General features: G+C 32.5%; 1 long non-coding RNA gene across 2 annotated transcripts in view; it reads left to right on the forward strand.

Moving 5' to 3' along the window:
• Positions 1-1970: 1970 nt before the first annotated feature.
• LOC108365243 (uncharacterized) overlaps positions 1971-23985 on the forward strand; it is an 80360-nt gene continuing 58345 nt past the window's right edge. The window contains exons 1-3 of one of the 2 annotated variants that reach the window (XR_001847895.1): positions 1971-2677; positions 2739-3367; positions 3875-4227. This is a non-coding gene — a long non-coding RNA (uncharacterized LOC108365243). The remainder of the gene's footprint in view (positions 2678-2738; positions 3368-3874; positions 4228-23985) is intronic. The other variant, XR_001847896.1, reaches the window with a different exon arrangement.

Consider the following 23985-nt stretch of genomic DNA (forward strand, 5'->3'; position numbering starts at 1 on the left):
TTTTTCGATCGAAAATAATCGTTATTCTTTGATTTTCATTTTTTCAATAATTTTTAAACGTTATTTTTTCGATTATATTTTCAGCGTTAATCTTGTCAGATCTTAGAAACCCGATAAAACTTGTACAAACGTAGACCTAAGATATCCTCAAGAAACACAAAAAAAGTACAGTAGGACAATGAAAACAAAAATTCTTTGATTTATTGCATTATTGATAACAGTGATGGGCAAAATTTTTTATTTATTTTATGTATGTTACCGCATAATTTTGGACCACGTCAACCGATTTCGATAATTCTTTTTGCATCGGAAACGTAGTGTCTCAGAGGTGGTCCCATACTAATAATCGGTTAAGATCCGATCAGTGGATCATGAGATATATATATATATATATATGAGAATTGAAGTCGGTTTTTTTTTTTACTAAAAATTACTTGTTTATATGGGAGTTGAAGTCGTTTTTTTTTGCTAGAAATTACTTGTTATTATACAAATCCTAACGGTTACGGTCTCTGCATTTACTACATTCCTAGCAGCTAAATTCAGTTGGCGGTGCAAGCGTTGTTTGTTAGGTAAAAGCTGTCAAACGAAAAGAAATCATTTAGCATCATTGCTGCGAAGCTCTAGGTATAAGTGCGATGTTCATTTAGCAACATCTTTAAATAATGTATTGTGAGTTAGTTGGATTTTTTTAAATATTCGCAATATGTTTTCTTAACTAAATACTTAAAGGCTTCACCGGAAAGACTTCTTATAAGCGCCATAGACGGTACGTCTGACTCGCGAGTCGGTGTAACGTAACACATATTTATTTTAACTAATATGTACATCCAAACCGACTCGCGAGACAGACGCACCATGTATGCCGCCTGTTAGTTACTTAGCATCACAACCGTTAGTCGGTTCAGACCACAATGCCTACTTAAATATGTAATATTTCACAATTATATTTTAATACATATTCTGAAATCAAATCGAGAATTTGTTTTCAACTTTTTACGCAATTAGAAAATAGCGTTAAAATCAAATTAGGTTCGGTTCATGAATCTTTCGTTTTAGAGTGTAATCCTGAATCCTGCATATTTTCCCGTCACGAAAAAAAAAATTTTACTTGCAACCAAAAGTGATGAATTTCCTATTCACTGAATAGAAGTGCAGTAAAATTAAAGTTTTCTCTACGTATGCACATATTTATATACATATTTACATATAGTATGGATATGTATGTATGTATTGTGCATTTGTACTTTAGTATTTTCGTTGAACTCACTTACCGACTACAAAGCTGCTGCGATCAGGGCAATACGAAGAAGAAACTTGTTTTCTTCGTAACTTTGGTGTGGTGAAACTAGCGTCGATGACTTTCTGACGCATCATGATTCAATAATACAAGGTTAGATAATTATTGACAGCTGCGGTTTGACACTCCCTTACAAAAGGTTGCATTTACGAAGGACGGAGAAAAGGGGAGGAATGAAATCACTTGGTGCGAAAATGGTAGTAGAACAGTACGCAAAGTAGGCAATTAGTAGTGAAATTCCTTTTGTAAATTCTAATGTATTTGCAGGAAATCTGGCATTTTAAACGGAATGTTGAACGTAATATTGATGTATCTATGTGAAGTACGTAATTTATGTGCTATTCAGCTGTATAAAAACTGCAAAATGACTCGAAACTAAAATAAGACTACTATGACATTGATGTAAACATCCAATTTAAAAACAGTTTATGTTTTCATCAGTTAAATATGCTTCATATGCATATACAAATAAACATATTGCACAAACGCTCATACTTCTATTTCACACCAAAGCTACACTGTTTCCATGGAAATGTGCAAAGAAGCAACACGGGTCCACTGCTAAGGGAGCGGTGCGAGAGAGACAACTGTCAGTTTATCGAACCTTGTATTATTGAATCATGCTGACGCATATGGAATTTACCATGCATATGATCGTGTCAGTCGCGAACGAGCAGGGCTGCAATTCAAACGTCTATAACGGAAGAGAAGCGGAAAATAGCTTTGATCGTGTACGAATAGTAGTGCACTAAATCGCTAAAACGAATTTCCTTCATCTGCATGCCAGTTACATATAAAAGTTATTTTTTAACTAAGAACCGCAAAGTGGTAACAAAGTAATTAAGGGTGTCTTATATACGAAATTAATTGGCGGTTAAATGGATAGCTGGAAGAAAAAGTGTTGAATTAAGTCAATGGTCTGACCTACTTAACGGTAAACGTTCGGCTGTATGTGTTAAAAACTAATGTATATTTTGTATGTAAATCAACTAATAACCCGAAATTCGAAAACGAAGCAATAACTTATAATTTTAGTGCTAAATGAAGTGAGAAAGCACACTCAACACTAACAACTTTGGCCGTAATGAATGGCTGCTGAATTTTTTTTGTTTTTTTTTTTTGTTTTGGCAAATTAACCCACATTCTGTTGGCAGAAGAATTAAAATTTAAGTAACGTAAGCGAACTCAAAAACAATACTCATTAATACAACAAAAATAACAACGAACATACAAACTGTAAACTATGTATAAAATATAAACGAAATGCAAGCAACGTGAAATTAATGTATTAAAAAAAAACTAAAAGAAGTCACCAGCAAACTAACGCAATAAAAAAGCAGCATCAGCGCTAACGACAACTAGTACCTGCGTACAAATGTATGTGTGTATGTATGTACATGCATACCTACGTCATATACAAAGTGCATTGTTTTTGTAGGTGGATCATAGAAGAGTGCAGTGTCTGTAAAAAAGCCAGCGTCACCGCGTCGAATGATTGCAAATTGCCATTTTAACTTTAAATACTCCTTCGAACACAAAAATCTACAATACGAACTAAAGCTTTCAGCTACATAAACGTACTTGCAAATATAAACTTACTTACTTGTTACAAAAAGAAAACACAGCTTCACGTGAGTTAAAAAAATATATATGAACCTGTAACTGATACTTTACTTTGCACACAGCCACAAGTTTATTTTGCGAGAATTTAATAGCGAACGAATAACAAAGCGAAAAAGAAAAAAAACAGAACGAGTTGAGCAAAAACAAATTAAGAATAACTCGTATACATTACAAAGTTTCCTCTTACAATGTTCATTTAGTTTAGTTACTCGTTTAACTTGCTGGATTTTCGGTTTTGGTGCTTAAAGTCAAGCTGCTGCTCCCATTTTCGAGCGCACCTTACTTAACTCGACACTGGCTTAAAGGCGCTGATTGTGTGCATATACATACGTACAGCTGGTGTGCTTTTATAAAAGAACTAAGAATACATACAAATAAAGTTAGAGAAAAAAGAAACTAAAATATAAGGTGCAAATTTGGCACAACAACACCACCAAAAAATAAGTAAGTAAGAACTCAGCTTAAACGAAATCGCACGCCACTGTTTGTCGATTGGTCTGTCGGTCGACCGGTCAGTTGGCATACGTTACGGTTACAAATAAACACTTTTAAATATATCACACAAGTTTGTGAATAAGCCCAGTTAGCAAGTGAGTGTGTGCGTGCGGGTGAGTTTTTTCACTCCTCGAACACGCAGATTTTGCACGGAAAAATATTCCAGGCAATAATATTGAAACAACGATAAAGTTGAAAAGCATAAAAGGGGCACAAACAAAGCCGGCACACGAACAGTTAAACTTAAAGACGTTGGCTGTGGAGACACAATAGCAGCCAATTGGCAGCTCGTTTCCTTGTCCTTTTTTGGTACTTACCGTGGTGTGCGCATTTTTTTATTTTTTTTTGTTTAGTTTCTCAGAATACTTGCCGTTATATACATACGTTAACTTCGTTTCGTTTCATTTCATTTCTTCTCATTTTTTCGAAATTTTTTTTTTTTGTGTTTTTGTTTAGTGTGTGAGTGCTTCAATTTGCATAAATTTTTCGACATTTTGCACCTCTTTCATATTACACACAAAAGTACATACTTTGTATACTTTGAACAAAGTTGAAAGCCATTGAAAGTATGGCCGCAAAATAAACAAAAACATCAACGCAAATGGCAACAATACCTACCAAAAAGAATATCACCATCATCAACAACAACAACAACAACAATAAGAATAACAGCCGGCTCGTGTAGCTACAAAATATCGGGAATATTACTTTTCTGCTGACTTTTTCGTTTCGTTTCTTGCTACAAAGTGATTATCGACAGCAAAATCAAAAGGAAAGAAAAAGTTAAAAATCGACAACAAAGACGCAAGGTAAGTGCTGGGTATATCAAATAAGCTTTGTAAAGTGAGATATCTGAAATTAGTTTGTATGTTTGACAAATTACTTGACGTTGCAAAATTTAAAGCGTGAGAATTAACTCAATACAAGAAAATCGCAAAATTTCTATCTGACTACATTGAAATTTTACAGAAACAAAAACACTTTTAAATTCCCACTACGTACTTTCAAACTGGTGTAACCCCACGTCTCCATTTTCTACTAAATGTGTCTTAACCAGGGACCGAAAATAAGTTATTTTTCGAAATTTCAATAAAAAAAGTCAGTCGGAAAGAATTGGTCTTTTTAACATTCGTATATACAATGTGATGCTTGTTAGCCGAGGAATGTTAATCTTATATGATTTATTTTTTTTGTTTTAGTTTTTTCAAAAAAGTCAGCAGTTAACGTTATTTTTCAGTCAAAAGTTTACTTTTATTTTTTCGATTAAAAATTAAAAGTTAAAAATTGACTTAGTTTTTCGGTCACATATAAATGTTAAAACTTGACTTTTATTTTTTTGGTCAATTATAAAAATTCAATCTGACTTTTATTGTTTAGGCCAAAACAGCAATTTACATATTCACAATACAATATGTTTTAATAAACAATGCACATCCTTTCAATTGCAGTTTTCTATCTTCTGTAATTATATTGAGTTTCTTTAATTTAAGCTTTAAGTTAAGTTCCTTTTTACAGGAATTATTCGGAATTCAATTTAACAATTAATATACATAGCTGCCAAGTTCTGCTCCGACAAATTGTATCACAAATCGCTAAGAATAAGCTTAGTGCTGAGAACGCGTGTTCTACACTGACTTGTGTCGCTGGCCCTTGATGTATAATTACGGTGACCATCCGTCCTTTATTTTAAAGGACAGTCCTTTATTTTAACCCCCTGTCCTTTATAATTTTTTCCTTTATTTCTTAAACTGTCCTTTAAGTCGGCTCTGCATTTTTCAGAGGTAAAATTTTAAACGCAGAATATGTAAAATAAAAATGTCCCTCATAAAATATAATGAAAACTTTCGCCAGTTTGTTTCCCACCCCACTTAAGGGTTTCTATTTAATCGGTAATCTTTGTACAATGTATAAAGCACAGGGAAAGTTGTGCCCAGGATCGTGTTGCACGCTGAGTTTCCAGTTCCACTGAAAGAGAACAATAAACCCCCTGCTGCACAGTGGTTCAACACTGGCATTCATTCACTTCATTTTTCACTTAATTTGATTAATTGTTATTTTTTATGAAAGCTTACAATATTTGCAAGAGACCAGTTGAGCATGATTTCTGAATTTTAATTTGATGATATTAAATTTTTTAGTGCAGAATGCACAAAAAGTAGCAGCTTTGAAGAAAATGTTCTGTTCCAGTTAATAAATGTTACATAGCAAAAGCAAGTTGAAAATAATTGTATGGTTCTCCCAAAACAAAAAAATACACAAACAAAATTTTGAAATGTTATAAAAAAATCTTCACCAAAATAAATATTTTTTTTTTAGTTTTTAGTAAAAATTGGTGGAAAAATGAAGGCTCCAGTGGATTATGAACATTGAATTCGAATTTTGAACCACTGTGTGCTGGCTTCGTCGTGCAGTATGAATTATGGTAAACGCATTTTTGTAGCAAAGGATGGCGAAGTCCTTGAAAAGGATTTGGCTTCATTTTTCGCTACAGCAGGGGAACTTATACAATTAAATAATATAATTAAATGGTAAATATTTTACTTAAATTACGATATGGCCAAGGTACTTTTATCATACAAGTTGTATGTATGTATTTCCAAATCATTTTGAAAAAAATGTCCTTTATTTTACGTTGGTTAATATGGTCACCGTATGTATAATACATGCCAGATCTCTTAGTCGAGGATATATAAATTTTTTGCTCTCCCACTAATCCATAAGGTCCATATCAACATCAATGCGCTTCTCCTTATAGGTGCCTATTTCCATAAATGCTTTTCGAATGTAATCTTCGGAAAAAGTAAAAGTCAAGTTTAATCTTTTATATTTGACAGAAAAAAAAGTAAAATTTTGACTTTTATTTTTTTACCGAAAAAATTTAAGTCATAGTTTAACATTTATTTTTGACCGAAAAAATAAAAGTCAATTTGTAACTTTTATTGTTGACTGAAAACATATCGGAGAAAAAATAACGATTATTTCTTTTACTTTTTTGAAAAAAAGCTTAACCGTTACGGTCCCTGGTCTTAACATCTGTAAAATTTCTGTTTTAACTTTGTCCCGTTTTCCCATGTGACATATCACTTTCAAAATGGCATAAATCCAATCAGATCGATCTGTACCCAATGAAGATGGCGCGGCAAAATGAAAACTGAGTTGTCAAACAATGAAATGACAGCTGATGCTAAGACAGCGATGGTAAGAAATTCGGCAAGACAGCTATGGTTTTATAGTGGAAATTTGCGGTCCCCACCTGACATTTCTGTCTTACCACAGTTTTTTTAATAGAATCTGTAGAAGGTGGAGACGTCAGGTGAAGATCTCGTAATTTTTAAGCGACTTCAAAAAAAGGAGGAGTTTATCAATTCGTCGGAATATTTTTTTTAACCGATTTCCATAATTATTTTAAAGGAAAGGTGGTACCTCAGAGGTACCGATCATTGGATCATGAAGAAATTAACGGTACTCTTAAATTTTTATATGAGAATTAAAGTCGGTTTTGTTTTTTACTAAAAAATTACTTTTTAATATATGACTTTGGACTTTGGTATGGTAGACTTACAAATCCGTCCATTTAACTTGTTCATGTACTACTTTTTGTCAAATGTATTTGGGTGACTACCTATGTCCACTATTTTGCTTTCTTACTCAATTGTTAAGTTTAAAAGTTGGTCCTATTGCTCTTCGAGAAATGAAATAAAGCAAATAAAAGCGCTTCATCTCAGAGCAATTGCTTTTAGTAACTACTTTCTGCCAACGATTACTGAGATAACTATCAAACAATCTTAGAGCGCTAGCAGAGAATCCAAAATAATTTTTTAATTTCCCAAAATAGGATGGAATGATGTACTGTGTAGAAAGCTTTCGAAAAATCTAAGGCAAAGTTAAGTCACCTCTGTCATAGGCAGGGCAAATGTCTTCAACTACCTTCAGCAAAGCCGTTGTACAATAATGGCAGGCTCTGTAACCAGACTGACATTCAGTTAGTAGCTTCTTTTTATTAATGTATTCAGTAATTTAAAAAACGACTAACTTTTCTCAGCTTTTAGAAAGGCCTAGTCATACGCTTATTGTACGAAAATCTGTTGGCAAAATAGCCGATGGCTTTTTGGAAATTGGAATCATTTTCGCTACCTTTGAAGCATCAGAGAAAGCTGAAGTTTTTACTGAAAAATTAATAATGTAAGTCAACGTTGGCGCTATGTTTTGTACTATAATTTTCAAAAACCTAAGACTTATGTATACCGCCTCTCCAACAGCATTAGATTTTATAGAGGACAGACTTCTTATGATATCAGCCTCAGTTACTGCGTTAAATTGGAATGCGTTGCCAGGTTTATAGTATAACAAATTTTTAAAATTTACATTATTTTTTTTTGTTTATGGAAGTACGGTCCACATCGCAAAGTTATTGACTTTTTGAAAATTAGCTTTATATACTAGTTCTAAAAAATTAGCTAGATAAGCTCTCTATAATAAAACTGCGGTCTGGTATTGCAATTGAAATCACTATCATTTAGTCCGAGAAGTACGGACCGAAAATAACCATCAAACACTAAGTTTTTCTCGATCAAATATAAGCGTTATATTGGTCTATTATTTCCATCGCTAATTTATAAACGTTCTAATGGAAACTACATAAACTGCCATAAATCTTTTACGATTAAGAAAATCAAAATTGAAGCTTAAAAAACGATTAAATTTAATCTGAAAATTAGAACTCGATTTTTAATGGTTAAATTATGATTTTTATCAAAACTAACTGTTTACACCGATCTTAATATTGTTTAATTGCATCGGTTATTTGATTACCATTCCACAAACAGCTAATTTAAACGCTTAGATAAAATAGCGATTAAATTTTTACTTAAATTTTTGATCGAAAAAATACAACTAAAATTTTAACTCTTAATTTTGATCGTGAAAATAAAGGTCACATTTAAACTTTTATTTTTAATAAAAAAAAATATAAGTCAAATTTTAACTTTTATTTGGACTGAAAAGATAAAAGTAAAATTTTTATTTTTATTTTTTACCGAAAAAAAATTTAAATTCAACTGTAATTTTTGATTGAAAATATACAGGTCAAGAAATAACGAGTACTTGTTGCCTTTTTTGAAAAGAAATAAATAAAAATTTAAAATCATCCAAGTTTAATATTGCTTGGCTAGCAAGTATCACACTGCTGTATTCAAATATCATACAAGCATATTCTTGCAGTCTGACTTCTTGAATTGAAATTTCTAAAATAACTGTTAATTTCGATCTCCGATTTTTTATTTTTTTTGTGTTATAAAAGATAGGTTCCTTCAGGAAAGCTCTCCACGCGGCTCAAGCTTTGATCGTCGCATGAGGTGGTTAGCTAATGTCATTCCATCATTTAATACAATTCGTAACAATACAGATACGACGTCAAAATTTGCTAAGCCAGGCAATGTCGAAAAAAGCAGTTTTCAAAGGACCTGGGCGTTAGACTACTCAACATTAGAACTTTCGCTAGCAATGTTAAGAAATATCCATCTAAGAAATTGCAAACAGTTGTAACCTCATAATTTATAGATAGACGGTAAGAAACATTTAGTTCAGTGAATTAAATAAGTAAACACTGGAAAGTTTTTTTTTATCTTGCTACGCGGTTTTGCATTTTGTTGATAAGCGGTTTTGTACTTTAAACGACGATATGTATGTATGTAGGTACCTGAGTTATCTAATAGTTAATGTTTATTTTTGTTAAATTCAACTCCATTATTTCTTAAGCTGCAATTTAAATTTTATTTTAAGTATACCCGCCTACCACCGTTACGAAGCTCAACATACTCACATAAATGCAAAGCGTCGACAATAAACATTTTACTTAACGAAAGCTACAAATAACAACAAATCAAGGCATCAACAACAACTAAACTACAAAAAAAAACAGAAAACAATAGCAAAAAAGAAATAAGTTGCATACGAACCACCCTGAAGTGTTGTCGAGACTAGTTGCTTTTCTTGTTGTTTGGATAGTGTTGATGGCAACAAAATCGTAGTAAGCACAATGTTGGCAAGCAAAACTTTACAGCAATGAAACAAAAACTATAGCAAAGCTAAAAAAAATATATGTATACAGTTACAGCCAGTCTAAATGGCCCATGATTTTATGAATATTTCCAAAGTCCCTCATTTTAAATAATTTTTTTTTACAACAAATAATACAACAAAAAACATAGCAACCAAAATTCAAAACTTTGTACAAAAACCAGGAAAATTCGATAAAATTTTCATGTAAATTTCTAACTTTTTGATCAGATTTTTTAGAAATATTTCGAGTACGCAATTTTGTAGACGACCAATTACTTTTAGTTTCTGAGATATTTGTTTGGGAACGGTCTTTCGAATTTTCTTCCATACAATAGGCGATTGAATTTATTTTTGTATGTAAGAAAGTAACCCACCGCCTGTTTAAAAAGTTGGAAATTTTCACGAAATTTATATGGTATTGGTTGTAACATGTATGAACCAAATTAAAAAAAAAAATAACCCAAATTATTTGACATGAAAGACTTTGGTAAAATTGAATTTTTTTTGCGGAGGGCCATTTTGACTGGCAGTGACTGTATGTACATATGTATGTATGTATGTGTGGCATTTATTGTGGTGTCTGTATTATTGGTAAGCTGTTGATGTGGCGGGTGGGGACTACCATTGACGTTGGTATTTGCAGCACATAAGAAACAAAAAAAAACACTTTCACAAACAACAATGTATGTATGTATTTTTATGGTCGCTGTTTTCCTTTTGTTTTTGTTTGTAAAATTGTTATGCCTGCTGGTTATGTGCAGAGAAGTGTATTAATATGTATACATATACGTTTTTATACGTGCATATTACTAGTATGTAGTTGGTTGACTTTATAACGCAGTTTCTATGTAACATATGTAACTTAAAATTCGCAAAATTTTTTGACAATTTTTTGTTGTTCCTACTCGTGGTTTTTATGCAACACAAAATACTTGAACATATATCAACTGGGACTTTAAACTATATCATTTAAATTGCATTTAATATTATTAAGTTTTGTACAACAACTGTTTGAAAATTTTAATAGAAGGAGAATTAAATATAGGAAGCCCTGCTCTTAACCGCTGCGGTTAAGAACAAAAGCGATACTCGTAAATGAAAAATTAAAAAGAAATTTCACTTAATACCTTTGTATTTGGCGCCATATATGTACATGCATGTCATGTATGTAAATATGTATTTATTTACATATTTGTCTAAAAACACTTTAATTGTGTTGCTTTAACTAGTTTATGATTTCTTTCTTTTTCATTTAAATTACGTGATGTTTACTTTAATTTAATATTTGTTATGTATTATGAGTATCTCGATTTTTAATTTGTATTTACTTTTTACTGTTAAATTTGTTGTTATCGTTTCCAAAGCCGGAGATTTAAATTTTTTTCCAAAGTAATGACACGTCCTCTTTAACATGGTTTACGTTATAGGGTTAATATAGAATTTTCTAGTAATTCAGTATTTTGAATTGGTTAGAAAAAAATTATATTACTAGAAATAATTATAGCCCGAAATGTTCTTCTGAGTTGTTGTCGGTATGGGAAACCTTTCCTAGAACGCAAAATAGTAGCGAAGGGTGGCATCGCTGGCTAACAGTAGTTGTGGGAAGAAGCAATTCCCAGTTTTGTAATCTTGTATTGAATTTTCAGGAAGAAGTTATTTTTCGAAAACCCAAATTTGCAGCAGAGAAAATGACTTTATAGATTAAGAAAGAAAGAACAAGTAATTAAAAAAATAAACAGCTTAGAAGAAGTATAAGAAAGAAATGACTTAAGTCACAAGAATTGCAAAAAATATTGTAATTTACCACAACAAAATATTCTGTGCATATAGTGAAAATAAAAGTAAATTTCTTTAAGTGAATTGCAAAAAATTTTATAAATTAGTAAATAAAAGATCATTTTTTTATTGTACAACTAACGCCGTTAGAATTTGTATACTTTTCGCTAAGTATAATGGATTTTTCAGTTGCTTACATTCTTTCGGTTGCTCATTTCTTAAATGTATGTAGGTTTAATCCAAGGAACGAATATGGTGAATTTTTCAGATTTTTTGCTACCACAAAAGTGGAATATAAAAGCAGAATTTTGAAAAAGATTAATTAAACAAGTAATTTTTAGCAAAAAAAAACCGACTTCAACTCTCATGTAAATAAAAATATATATATATATATCTCATGATCCACTGATCGGATCTTAACCAGATTAGTATGGGACCACCTCTGAGACACTACCTTTCCGATGCAAAAATTATCGAAATCGGTTGACGTGGTCCAAAGTTATGAGGTAACATACATAAAAAAAAAAAATATTCCGACGAACTGATAACCTCCTCCTTTGTTTGAAGTCGGTTAAAGACAAGTAATTTTCAAGCAAAAAACACAGCCGACTTCAATTCTCATGCGATGTACAGCTTTCTATTGCAGCGTAACGAGACGTTCCCCGGTCATTTCATTGTGACTGGTGGGACATTTGTCGTCAGAATGTGTTTAATGAGAATTACGCGGTTGTCTATTTCTGTGGCTGTCAAACGCAAACTATTTAAATGTCATATCTTGTGAAAATGTGATAGTTTTCTGCTAAGGGATGGTGTTGAATTTGACTACCACGGACCACTAACGGACAGTTCGAAAATTCAATAACTTATCAAACTTGTATGAAGACAGTAGTTTTCACTTTCGCATTTTAAGAAATAAATTGTTAGATAATTATGCATTACATGACACCTTGCCCATCAATTATATAGATATGTATTTACTTACGTATGTACATATGTGTGTGTGTAAACCAGCTCCTAGGCTCTTTCGAATCTATTTGCTTTACCTTTAAAGTTAAAGTAAAAAATAAACCGTCTATTTCCCAATCAATTAGGCGCCCAATTTTTCACTTTCGGCGGCAGCCTGTTAGCGTATTATGCACTTTTCATGCTCGTATCCCAATTCATGCATACATACATATGTACATATGTATACCATGCACTACGTTCATACATACATACATATATATGCAGCTAGATATGCTTTTATGATCTTAACTGCATTTACTTTTTGTCCGCTGCGTTTATGTTTGTGAAAATATCATCGTTATGTTATGCCCGCCTCCAGCAGCTTTACGTGCATATCACGCACAAATTATGCAATAAAAAAAACAATAATGCATACGCATACACTACCTACATATGTACATATGCGCATACAAACAAATAAACAAACACAAATATGTATCGAATTGTATTAATGCGACAAGATAGTGGGTTGAGGCATGCAGTGGGCACCTGTTGTTCGCTTGATTAACTCACAGCGTCGCTATACAGTTATGCATGCATTTTATTGCCAGCGCCGCATGAAACTTCGTGACACGTTCGATGCCAATTTATATGCGCAAATAGCCAAGTTAAGAGATATTACCTAAATATTTACCACTCGCATTGTCTGGGGGAAAGTTTGGTGAAATGACTATACCTACCCAACAGGCCACACATGCATGTATGTATGTATGTTTGTATGACTGTGTGTCTGTATTGTTTTGGTATATTCACGCAATGCAAGGTAAATATAAAATTCGCTGAATTTGTTAATGAGCTTTAATATTGCTTATTAGCTTTCTGATTAACCTACTTGAGGCTAGTGATTTAACAATTCATAGCGTTGCCAAAAATGTTGCGCGATGTGCAATTTAATATTATTGATTAATGATAAGTTTGAGAAAAAAAAAGTATCCCTCTAAGCATATATTCATAAGTATGTATAAATATGTAAATAAGTGTACATATAGACGTACATAACTATGCCTATATATGTATATACATATTACATACATAAGCTTGTAAATATATGTATATTTTCTTACACTTGCGTTCAACTAATTAGCAACGAAATTCAAAAGATATTGTTTGCAACGTACGTTTATTTATTTATTTTTAATAACTTTCATTTAAAATATAATTCAATCTATAACAGAAATCGCGTAAATAAAAGTTTCAAAGTTTGCGCAAATTTCAAAAAAATAATCAAACTTCAAAAAACTGTCTTCGAAATTTTTTATCAGAATATTTAAACATTTTCGTCTATGCAGTTTTGTAGCCCATTCAATTTTAATCTAATAAAGTGCAAGTTTCAAGTCGCTAAAAATTACTATTGTTTAGATTTTTTTTTGTGGAGGGAGTTTTGAATTTTCTTCCATATAACGTGTGATCAAAATCTATTTCAACACGCCTAGTATAAAGGAAGGTCATAGAAACCGCCCTGCACACAATTGTGAGATGAATACGGGAGCCTTCACTCGATATCGAGGGGGATTTTATAATGTTCTGCCGGAGGCAATAGTTAAGACGTTTTATAAGCTTGCAGTCGAAGTTGGTCTCATTCGGCTTATCCAAAACATGCTTTGTGATAGAACTGTCATGGTAGTATGGGGCAGGCCTCTGGCTCGTGGTGGTAAGCGATCTACTGGAGGAGCTGGAGAAATTGCTCACAAAGACGTTGTTGCACTTACAGTTAAAGGTAGATATTTGGGTACCCTTTTATGAACTGACTCAATGGTAACTTAACGTGGTCATTAACTGGGCGCCCTGAAGTGGTCTCACCATCAATCTCAGTAGGACAGAACTGGTTTTATTCACTAAAAAGTATAAAACCCCGATGCTGGTCTTCCCTCTGGGCTTGGGAAGCTGACTTGGTGACCGAACATCGAGCAAGGACAAGAAACGCATCAGTGGCCTTAGGCTAGGGCAAAGGAGCTATTGGAAAAATACGTGGTTTTTCCCTCAAAGTTGTCTACGGGCTTTACGAAACTGTAGTTAAGCCTATTATGTTTTATGGAGCGCTAGTCTGGTGGAACTCACTTGAGAAGGCTACGCTAGCTAAGCAGTTGGAGTGCGTAGAATGGGTTGCCTTAATTGGCATTAGTGGGACCCTATAGACACTATTTTGGCACTTAACGTAGGGCTGAATATAGTGCCTGCCGAATCGCAGGAAAAACTGCCTCAGCGTGAACAACTATTAGAACCAGGGAAACAGAATGGTCAACCGGATTAAGGTTATTCTCGAGTTCTGGAGGACTACGATTGCATACCTGATCGCACGGATTACTGTGCCAGCGTAATAGCTCCTTGGAGCTTCTTCTCTGCCCACTTTTCCTTAAGGGAGCATTAAGTGTCTTTCAGTAACTTCGGAATACTTCTGCATTAGGCTCATTTGGGTACCAGGTGGAAGCTACATTACGGGAAACTGTGTGGCTGACGAACTGGCTAGAAAATGATATATCCGTATAAAAGTCGGGTCATTGATCGCTTGTGGTACGCTCTTGGACAGATGAGCATCATCAAGAGCTCAGCGAGCCTTGGCGAAACCCGTATATTCGCAATTGCAAGATCGTTCTTTCGGAGGGTAAATAGTAGACGATCGAGAGCACTTCCCATAGCTATACAGCCAGTTGCCTAGAAGAGGACGAGCTAGAATCACCTCAGTTCTGCCTTTTTAACTTCCCAGCGGTCGCGAGACTAAGGTTCAAATACTTTGGGTCGCATAGCCTTAATAACTTTGAAGAGATGAGCCGAATTCGTAATTAGAAAATCGGTTCGAAACGGTGGATAGATTAAGTTTTGAATGGCGTTCAGAATGTGTTATTACTAAGGACAATTCTCTTTAATTGCCTAAGTGAGCCCCTTACCCCTAGGACTTTTTGGTTTTTGAATTTCTTCGGAAAACGAAACTTTTTCTCCAGATTTGCTATTTTTAACTTTTTGTCCGGTTTCTTGGCGTTTTTTCAGGATTCTTCGAGTTTTTCTTGTCGGGAATATTTTTTCGGTATTTCTCATGTTTTCTTTTTTGTCACAATTCGAGATTTTTCTACACTTTGCGGTATCTCTACTTAATATCCATGAAGTGTAAAGAGGCAGAGAGACAGTCATTGTCTTTACTACCGGAAATATTAACCCGAAATGGAGCAACTTGTTCACAAGTACAGCTATTGTTCACAAATACCATTCAATAACTGAATAATTGACCAAAGAAATGAGCTATTCAGAAACTGGTTTTTGCAATTAAAAAAAAGTGAAACTAATCCTACTACCAATGAATGATTCAATGCTAATAAAATCTAATTGATACAACAAAAGCTCATTACCAAATAAGAGCAAAGATTAAAACTTGTTCTCTTAAATATATTGTACGTATGTGCGTATGTATAAATACGTTATGATTTCATATGTATGATCAAATTTGTAGATATGTACATATGTATTTGCAAATTAGCGTGCTCCTTAAAATGTCAAAAACTAAACGTACGTAGAAAATAAACGACATCCAAGAAAATTTCAAATTTTAATAAAATCTTTAGGGGTCGCTACCAAATTATACATTTTACACATAGTCATCGCAAATGAATTCATCATGCAATATTAAGCTGAAAATTCTGTGATTTGTTTAATTTTTTTCCCAGTAAGTGCAGCATTTTAAAAAATTTCCCTAATTTCAAAATAACGCTAATTTATAAATAACGCAGTAGGGGCGCTAAAAATGATAAAAAAAAAACTTAATTTTGGTTTCTAAATTACGGGTCCGCGCACCGTCTTTTTTTATCAGGCCATTAACCAAGAATATTTTCATTCTAATTTGCATCGTGAATAAAAAAATCCGAAACTTAATAATAAAAAATAAACAAGTAATTTTTAAGCAAAATTTCGACCGACTTCTATGCTATTTAATATAAAAATTTTGGTTAAACATTAATTTATTCAAGAAAAAATTAACGGAGCTAAACCAAATTAGTATGGGACCATCCTTGAGGTACCCTGTTTACCGTTTTCTGTATCAGGTACTTTTCCAAAGATATCTTCACTTTAATTTGCACCGAGAATGCAAAAATTCAAACTTTTTAGGAAAAAAATTTAACAAATGCAGTTTTTTGTAAAATTGTATGTAAAATTCAAAACTGCTTGATTGAATTAAAGAAAATGAGTCTATTTTAAGAGTGACGGACTAATCAAACGTTCCTTGTGGTGAAAATGTTTTGTTTACAAAATTGCTATCCTTATTATTTCCAATGATTAAAATGTTAAGTGTCTGCGGATTGAGACTTTATTGACATAACTAGTTAGTTGGGGATTTTCATTGACATAACTTACGATTTACCAGTTAGTTGCCTGGAATCCTATTCTCAGGACCATAAGAGGTAATAAAATATTTTCCTTAAACCAGCCGGATATTTGTGATCCAAAGAATAATTTCTAAAAATCTGATTGAATGCTATCACTGCTTGCCAATACTTGAGCTCAAGAATAATTAAAGAAATAGTATTTCAGGTCTATATTTTGTTGCCATAAGCCGCTCACATGTGTAACACGCATACATAATAAGCTTGAAATTAAATTAAATTGAATTAAATACAACTTTATTAATAATGAAAAAATATGTAAAAATAAGAAAACGTAAAATAAACAAAAATCAAAAACCAATTATAAAATAAGAAGAATTTCTATGAAGATAAAAAAAAAATATTTTTATACGCAAAACTATTGACAAAATAAAGAACTACATAAAGCCTCAGAATAAAAAAAAAATCCCAAAAAGTGACAAACATTATAACAAAATAGAAAAAAAACGGCATTTAAACGAAACCGAAAGTATGTAAGTACTCAGAGTAATTCAGCGTGCTAATCGGCTTACGATGATATAATATTACTATTTTCTATTTACTAGTTATTAGTTGATATGTCTTTTTAGCTCCGCAAGTAAACATGTATGAACTTAAACTTACTTACTTATACATATATGAAGTTACGTACAATTACATAAGTATTATTTAAGCTCACCATTAATGTACGTCAAAGTATTTTTGAGCGTAAAAATTAAATTTTCCGAAGGGAAATTTAGATCTTCTGAGCGAATTGAATTGTCATGAATTGGTAGTTAAGGCAACTAATGTCACAGTCAGTTTGTGCGTTTTTTTTCGTATATGTATGCTTGCTACTACTACTACATAAGAGCGTACATATCGCACACCTAGAGCTAAAGTGAGCTAACTCAAAATTCGGAGAAGAAAATTTAACTAATTGTGGGTCGTACATATTCAACGCATTTAATACAAAAACAGGTTTGACAGCAGTTATTTAGTTAATGTATATAATCATGAAGAAAATAAATATTTCCATTAATTGGCTGTAAGTCCTATAAATTGATTTATGCTAAAAAATGTCCCAACATTTTTTTTTTAAGAGTTGATCGCACTTTAGATCTAGGTGTGCGATATGTACATACATACATACATATTTGATATTCCGTTTATACTTTCTATTTACATACTTCTCCAAGTATAGAAAAGAAACTGAAAGCCTGTTCTGTTACAAAAAAATTAAGATAGTAATGCAGAAATTCGATGGATAAATAGGAAGTAATGAGTGGTCAAATGAAAATGCGTAAAGACTTTTTGTATGAAATACATTTTGTTAAATTGGTTGATGAGATATTAGTGACTAAGTGGAACCACTTATTGTTTTAAGCTCAGTAATGATAAATTGAAAATATCTCGAAAACGTATCCATAGTATAAAAAGTTAACTCGATTTTTGGAATTAGCGGGCCCTTCTACATACGAATCGGATAGTGCCCTCTGGAGAACAAAAACCAAATTAAAATGTCCAATTTTTTGGGGAATTTTGAGTTTGAGCTCAAATATTTTTCAAGGTGGAAAGTTTTAAGCCATTGGCTATCATGGGAAGGAAAGGGTTAAGTATCTAGGGAATTCTGGTTGGCGGACTGAAGTGGAAAGCGTACCAACTCTAATTAGCACCTCAACGAGAGGTTTTAAAACCATAACTCGCAACAACACGTGATTCGACATAAAAATAGACAGTAACAAAGTAGCGGAGGATGGTATTTTTTTTTTCTAAATAGGTGGCCACATACTTTTACAGACTTTACAAGATTATGTGGCTTTCCACCTGCGGTTAGGCATATTTTGCAGCTGAGGTAGGGTAGGTTGAACAAAATTCAGAAATAGGGCGGTTTTCAACTATTTGCTGGGAGAGGGCAGAGCCAAGTGCCTTCATTGTCGCCGTGATATCCGAGAAATTAGCAATTTTTGTCTCTGTTTGTTCTAAGACTAAAATAATTCTACACGCCTTTTTGACTTCCGCTTGAAAGACACTGCCCGAATCAGGTAGCCGAAAATACATTTAGATTTGGAAGTCAGTGGAGAAAATCTCCGACAATACAAATACTTCTATCCTTGAAAGAGCACAGAATACGTCTATGCCGGTACGAACGTTCTTTCCACAGATGCAGCTCAATCAGCCCCAGGTTAATGGTTAATATGTCCATCACTATTTTAAAGGTGAAAATAGGTCCAAAAGGTACTCGTTTATCTATTACTTTGAGCTAATTTTAAATTGAAAACTCAGAGTTTCAAAAATAATGCTAAATTCTAAAGGTGAAGAAGTCATTATCAGGTGGGGTGGTAGGTGGGCATAATAAGCAGTCGAAGTCTCTAAGTAAATCGAATGCTCATGTTAAAGACTAAATTGTCAAATAAATAGATTGTTCAACAACGCATGTTTCAAGGCATGTTTCTTTCATTCTCTGGAAGGTTGTCGTCATGCCGAAGGGGTATATCATGCCATGTGACAAATTAGAACTACGCATCCGATTTCTCTCAACCACACGGTATACGTTGCGAACCTCATAAGATCCATGTCAATATTAAGACTCTTTAGTTATAAAAAAATATCTCAAACAGCGGTATATTTTACATATCCGCATATGAGTTATTCTAATTTTATCTCCTCAAGCATACCATATAGCTAATGTTTCCTATGTAAATATGTATGTATTTATTGTGTACATTAGGGCGGTTCAAAATGCATGTGAAAAAGGAAAGTTGGAATTTTAATTGGATATTGTTACTGGAAGTCTCCGGAAGTGAAGCAAAGTTTTTTCGATCGAAAAATATTGATTTCCAAGAATTCTACACCATTTCTACGAAAACTTGTTTTTTTTCTTAAATAAAATACATGAAAAACTTTGGAGCGCTTTGAGCGACCTTTAAATATTTTTTGATTAAAAAAAAGACTCTTTTCGTTATAGAAAAATCCAAGGGCTCACTCCTTTAAAATTTCAACTTTACTTTTTTTGGACCACCCTAGTATACCACGGAGTCAAAGATTACTATTCCGTGTCTGACATTTGTAACTGGCTGATGGCCAGTTCGATTGTGCTTGCTTTGACGAATAAATCGATCCGATACAATACGATCTGTTGCATGCCAGCCAGCTATCAATCGATCACCACTGACGTCCACGGACTGGCAAATAACAAAAGCGACCGTTGTTTTCTGTTCTAATGGAAATTGAGATATATATGTATGTATACATACATTTCTTCAAGTAAGTGTAAGTACGTAAGTACGTTGTATTTCTAATGCTGCCACACGATTTCACTTGGCAGCTGAGAAAATCAATTTCAGCACAAAAGTTATTACTCTGCGCCTTTTGCACTTTGCGCTTTCTGTGGTCGACATGCCGCTGCCATGCGGTGAAACAACACATGTGAATGCACAATTTTTTTTTTGTACACATACTTACATATGTAGATCTTGCCCGCATAACGGTTTCAATGAAAAAAAAAAATAATTAAAATAATAATGGCTTCTTAACAGAGGCAAAGTGCGAAAATTGACTGAAGAATTCCACAGTGTTTGCCAAGTATTAAACAAATGTGTATGAAACTGGTCTGTCCGTGAAAAAGAGTACCTGCATATGTATGTATCTAATAAAGTGCAACGTATTCAAAAATTTTCGCTGTGATAAAGTAAAAAAATATTTGGCGCTCATGGTACAATTTCTCCAGGTTTTTGCCTGCTGCTTTCTGGATGGCCAATACTTCCACTTTATATGCACTGCAATGAAAGACGTCTCTTCTAGCCTCAGTTCGGTAGAGGAGTCTTCACCTCCGACTCTCCCTTCAAGTTGAGAGCCGTCTTTATATGTAAAAGTTTATGGCATTAGCAATCCTGTCGTGTTAATATCAAAACTTTGTATTTATGTATTACTCATTTTGAGTGGGGGTGGAGGTACTCAACAGTCTGTACTTCCTGGTATTGACATAATCGTGCATGTATCTCACTTGGAAAGGATTTTCCCCCTCAAAAGTGTTCGTCCTTGATCCGTCCTAAAAATTGACAAAATCGGGTGGGGTTCATAACTTTTTTATTTGTAACTTCTTATGTAAGTGTTGTACATACATACATACATCGTTGAAAAGGTATTTTTAAATACCATATAATATGTCTTTTCAAGATCATATTCACTAAAATTAAACCCTTTAACTACTTAGTAAACTCAATTATTTTGAATTTATAGGTACCATAATGTATATACATACATATGTACTAAATATATATGTACATAATAGCGTTTTCATGACGGATCTGCACCAAATCTTTGGCCGATAGTAAAGCAGTCAGCGCAGAAATGTACAGAGTCATACATACCCTAGGGCCTAGCAGCATCAGTGATTTTTCAGTTTGCTCTTTACCTCATATCTTCTAGTGAATTCTATACTCATTTAGGCAAGCCTATCTATAAGTTCGACGATGTACACTCCGCTTCACTTGAATAATCACATTATTTATGTTCGAGAAGCGGGCTTATGTGCATCTTTAAGTGTTTAAAGAAAAGAGATTGCCTATGATACTTGGATTTGTATGCCGATTTTTATAAAAAAAAAAAAAATACAAAAAAGGTGTTTTAAAAATTGCGTCACTTTCAATTCAACAGGCGAACTGTTAGCTACAAAAATCAAAAGAACTGCAAAATTGTTGACAGCTCAAGATAGCGCGCATATAAATATGTATGTATATGGAAAGAAAACATGCAATGGAATCATAACACAAAAACTAGAGGCAAGTGAAGTAGATCCGTGTTAGGTCAGTTCCTCATTGTCACGATACTGGACCAAAATTGAAAAAAAGTTGAAGTAAAATTTTCAAAAACGTGCATCAATAAATACACAACGTTAAGAACCACGACCGGATTTTTATACGTCTCACATGTCTTGAAAGGATGACTAGAAAGCGGTCTGTTTCTCCAGCGGAGAAGCGAGGATAATGAATCAGTCCAAAAATTTCGTTGCGGTCGTTCTACTTACCGGACCTTAATGGAACACTTGATAATTGGGGATAAAAGTGGCAAGGAACAAAAGGACCTAGAATTATTTGATATTCCTCTTCCGGACAGGATTTTTATTTTTGATCTATAGTGAATTATGTATATGATTTTGTCGGTTCAATCTAATTCTTTCATTATGTTACAGTAACTTTACTATTGAAATGAATGAAAAAAATAAACAGATTATTCGTGTGGTTAAAAAAAGCCGCATAAAAACTAAAGAAGTCAAGGTGCATATATCCTTCGAAATGATATACAAAAGTCTGCCTATGTTATGTTATGTTATGTGCCTAGTTAACTTAAGGACAATCATAACCACGAAAGCAACGGGTCAAAACGGCATTAAGACGAAGTCTCTACGATGTAATGATATAATGATTTGAAGAAGTATATTAATGGTTAGAATCATGAAAAAAAATCGAACTTTGACAGATCATATCTCCGAAAAAAAAATCCTCGTATAGAATCCATAAAAAAATTTGAAGCGAATCGGAGACAAGACATCATTATTTCTTACGAAATCCGTCCGACTTGTACATATACATAAGTATTTATATGTTGTGGCATAGTAATCTTACTACACATACATATGTGTATATGTATAAATACTATAAATATGTAAGTGTAAAGATGATCTCTTATTTTTTACTTTTTGTAAAAATTACTGCGACTTCAATATGAATGAATTTCAATTCCATAATTTTTAGTTTATTCAGTTTGTAATTAGCTTTTTAAACTGATATAAAATAAACAAATTTATATTTCTTTGCTTAAAAATACAAATTTATTTTTATTTCTAGTATTCGCACTACAAAACTAGTTTGTTAGCATATTTTAATTAGTGGTAATAGTATAACGAAATATCACTGGATCCAGGGATTACCAATTAAAGATCCCGAAATCCCGGGATTCACATAATGGTCCGGGACTGGATACCTTAATACATACATAGTTATATGCAAATGTTTGATGTTGAAAGCCTGCTTCTGTGAAGAATTAGCATTCTTATTAGCACACTGAAAATTGGTGCCATCGGTCGGGAAATCATTTGTTTACCTTGTCAATTTACATACATAAATGAGTACATGCATACATATATATGTATATGTATTTACATACGTGTTTATTTTCTTCTAGTTTATTTTCTTTTGTTTAATTTCTTTTCATTCAACGTATACTATTTTTTTAAATTTTACTATGTTTTATATAGTTTCTTTGATTTCATTTTGTTTTATTTTAATATATTTAAATTCATTAAATTTTATCATATATTTGTATGCTATTTTACTTTGTTTTATTTATTTTATTTTGTGGTACTTTATTTTATTTTATATTATATTATATTATAATATATTATTTTATTTTATTTTAATTTAATTTTTTTTTATTTTATTTTATTTTATTTTATTTTATTTTATTTTATTTTATTTTATTTTATTTTATTTTATTTTATTTTATTTTATTTTATTTTATTTTATCATATTTTTTATTTTATTAAATATAATATAATTTTACTTTGTTTCATTTAATTTGATCACACTTTTGTATTTCATTTAATTTGATTTAATTTAATTTAAATTAATTTAATTTTTATTTTTTTTTAGTTTAGTTTTATATAAATTTGTTTTAATTTATTTATTTGTTCATCTCTTTTTATTATACCTTTGTATTTTATTTAATGTTATTTTACTTTATTTTATCTTCTCTCATTCCATACTTTGATTTCATATTTTACGTGCATTCCACTGCAAGCTATGTACAATTAAACCTTCATATGTCGATGACAACAACGTCTGCGCATGCGTGAATACACTATTAACATTTCACAAAAATACCTTCTCGAATATGCGCAACTCATTACACCGGCCATTCGTTGGCCACTAATGGAAAAAGAAATAAAACCCAAAACAAAGAAATATAAAGCCTCTCGCCAAATGTTTTCGAGCATCAGACTTGTTGTTACTGTTGGCATTTTAAATGCGTTCATCGACGCACCGTGGAGAAAGTTGCTTGCCAACTAGTCGAAAGCATGGCATAAAACAAAGACAAAATAACCAAAAAAAAAATACAAATAAAAGTTTTATTTTTTATAAAAATTTTTGATATCGTAAAAACTGGCATTTTGAGTAAAAACAAAAATTTAATTAATTTCAAGCTAGCAACTAGTAATGCAGGCATTTTAACTAAAAGCAAACATTGGTAGTCACCCGAACACACATTTATGTAGAGACATTGTTTCTTTTTTAATTTTTCATGTTTAAAATTAATCTTTAAGTGCGATTATTCATATCCGCTTTTAATAGCGTCTTTTGTGGAGGTGTTGAGGCGCCAAACCGTGTGACAGACAGC

The sequence above is a fragment of the Rhagoletis zephyria genome, unplaced genomic scaffold (genome assembly GCF_001687245.7).
Source record: "Rhagoletis zephyria isolate East Lansing unplaced genomic scaffold, Rhagoletis_zephyria_1.1 Rzeph_scaffold_01814, whole genome shotgun sequence".
Classification (NCBI taxonomy): Eukaryota; Metazoa; Arthropoda; class Insecta; order Diptera; family Tephritidae; genus Rhagoletis; species Rhagoletis zephyria.